We start from the raw sequence: 3,218 nt of genomic DNA on the forward strand, positions 1-3,218 counted from the left end.
CTGTTCTGAAAGGGAAGGCAACTTTCCCTAGGTCCTAGGCCTGGGAGGACTGGCAGGCAAAAGGTTCCTGAGATGGAGGCGACTGACTAAGGTCTGATTTCGGAAAAAAAAAGGAAAAGATCAAGAGAGAAGTGAGCCTAGACTTTTTGCAGAGCTCGTGGGAAATTTGGGAGTCCCCCACCCCAGACCATGGAGCAGACAGGATAGGGGCAACTATGCAATCTGTTGGGAAGTGTAACATGACTTCCTGGGATGAGAGGCGAGCCTCTGAGAGAAAAGAGGAGCAAAGTGGCATTGGTCACAGGCCCCAGCTCATTACTGGAACCCTAAGTGAGTTAGGGCTGCGGTGGGGTTTGGGGTAGAGGTCCAGGGAACAAGGCAGAACAAGCCAGAGTTCTTAGCATTGGCTCCAAAATTAGGTCTTTCCGAACATACTCCAGAGTAAATTATCCTGCACTTTAAATTCAATTAAACCCATTATCCTGCACTTCCCACCTCAATTGCCAGTCTAGCAGTGAGCCGTAAAAGTATGATGGGAGGCATTGTTTATCAGGCAGTTTATAAGCATGGCCCTTGTGGGCTCCCAGGTGGGGAGAGTGTGGCTGGGGCTCTCACCGCCTACGGAAATGGTCAAGAAGGTTGGGTGCAAGATAGTTCAGGCTCGTGGGTTACTCTGATGGAGACAGAATTTTCTAGGTATGGGAACATGGTACACTCTGCGTTTTGGGCAGAGTCCCAAGGACTGGTGAGGCCGGCAGCAGATTAGGCTGTCTTTCTCCTCATCATTTTAGGGGCTTTCATTGCTTGGTTCAATGTTTTCGTAGACTGACCATGAAATTGCTAACTTTTGGGACCGGGTATCTTTTGAGAAATGTCTTGCCTTTGGCTGAAGGCTTTTGCCTACTGTCCAGAGTAGCTAGATCAGGTCGGCTCAGAGCCTGTTTGGAGCTCACAGTGCCATTGGCCAGACATCTCTTCTCCAACCGCACTGGGTCCCAAACTGGGATCTTGACTCATACTGGAAGGGATGAGAAGGAGATGTTGGGGTATCTGCAAGCCAACCAGGCGATACTTATTTGAGTTGGAGTAGCTGGTTGAGGCTGGATTCCTGGCTCAGTGTCTAGTAGCTTCAAATGCTCATTCTGTGTCTAAAAATGGACCCCAAAGTGCCGGTGATCTGAGTAATACTAGCTAGGCAGTGACTAGGAGGTAGACAACTCTTGTGTCCTTGACTCGCTCTGTGACTTTGAGTAGACACTTTACCTCTCTGTACCTTAGTTTATCTATCTGTGAAATGAGAGAGTTAGAATAGATGAACGTTCTAGCTCTGCCAGTCTGTCTTTCTAGAATTTTGTGAAGTTTTCTTCTTTACTATTTGCCTGGCATAAATTTCGACTCATTCAGACGGATGAAATTTGTTAATCTGCCTGAATGGGGTGCAGATGAGTGGGGAGGAGACTGGCGAAGGTATGAAAAGTCAGGCAGATATCATTTCCCCGCGTTATGTGCATTTGAAGACTGTGGGGCTGCTCCTGTGTGCCGATGTGTTTGAAGAGATCCACTCCTATTTTCCCCAGTATCTAAAGGCAACTCTGGACGTACAACCGCTTTTCCCCAGAATGCCCTGCTCAGCATGGAACTGGGCCCCCAAGAGCATCCTTTCGGCTTGGCCTGCTGTTTCCCGGGATTTGAGCCTGTTCCTGAAAAGCATTCCCTTACGCCTCAGCTCGGACTCCTCTCCTGAAGCTTAATTTCCCACAGCTCATTCTCATTTCTCAGAAATTCACAGTACGATCTCGGTTTGCTGTTATTTCAGGCTAGAAGAGTAAACCAAGATTCCTAAATGCAAGACAGTGGTTTTCTTCAGGGAGCTTCAGATAGGACATCTTTATAGCTGGGTCAGGACTGCTGCCCAGGTCCCATTTCCGTAGGGGTGAGGCTGCTGCTTGCAACCCCAGGGAAATCACTATTGTGTATCCACAATCCATGGTGAACTTCAGCTCCACCCAAGGCTTAGCTGAGAGTGTGGGTACTGAAGTGGCAGGTACAGAGTTCTCTCTACTTTTCTCTGAATTTATGCTTGCATTTCATTGGAAATATTGCCTCCAGTGCCATGAAGAGTAAACAAGCAGCTGGCCTGTTGACATTTCCAGAAATATGTAAAAGGATGCCACCTCAGCCTTTTGAGCAGAGCAGTTTTCCAGGAGGGTATGATGCTTCTCCCACCAGCATCTTTTTGTTCTGCTGCATTTTGAAAAGAATCATTTACTCTCTTCAGATTGTATGGAAGATGGAGTGAGATTTCCTTTCTCGAAAGAATCTTTTATCTGGGATCGAATGAGTAAACCTTAGAGAAATAGCTTCATTCGTAAAACCTTAGAGAAAAGGCTTTATTCGTCACGCGCGTGCACACACACATGCACGCACGCACGCACGCACGCACGCATGCACACTGTATACCCCGAGCCATGAATTATGACTATTTTATCTGAAAAAATGTCTTTTGCCGTCTGTTTATGGCATCAGGTTTAATGACACAGAGGCTTCTGTAGGTTTTAAGGGGACTAGTGCAAAGGACCCAGACTCAGAGACTTGTCGGTGAGGATGATGAAGAGAATGTGGTCATCCCGGATTGTCCCTCTTGGCCTGTACTCCTTTGTAACGTCCCAACAGTGAGGCTTGGAAACATGTATTGAAAGTTTCTTTCTGCTTCCACCCTCCCCTTCTCCTGTACCTCTCTTAGGACTGAAAGGTTACTGGGAAGAGGGTTTGGGACACTCCAGCCCTCTCCCATTTTAGGGGTGAAAGAGGATTAAGCCTACGGACGTTGAATCCTTGAAGGTGAGTGCTGTGGTAACTAATGCAAAATCCCTTGCCACCTCTTTGTGGGTAGGGGATGTGGCCTGTTTGGGTGGCCTGAGGACGTACATGTCTGTTCAACGTGGTCGTTTTGCCCTCCTTTGTCCTTGACTTTGCTTCGCTTTCTGGTGTTAGTAGAAGGGAAACGTCCTTCCTCAAGACATATTTTCTTGGCTCCTAGTTTCCTGGCGCGTTCGTATCACCTTCGCTAGATGTGCCACCTGCCTTCCTCTCGGCGTTGTTCTGTCTCTTCTCTTTCTTTCCCTTGCTCAGTTAGAGGGACCATTGGGGACTTTGGACGGACAGGCCCAACTCCAGCCTGGGTCTCTTCCATTTTTTCCTTTCTCCCTTGTATTATT

Source organism: Pteropus alecto, unplaced genomic scaffold (genome assembly GCF_000325575.1).
Source record: "Pteropus alecto unplaced genomic scaffold, ASM32557v1 scaffold587, whole genome shotgun sequence".
NCBI classification, from domain to species: Eukaryota; Metazoa; Chordata; class Mammalia; order Chiroptera; family Pteropodidae; genus Pteropus; species Pteropus alecto.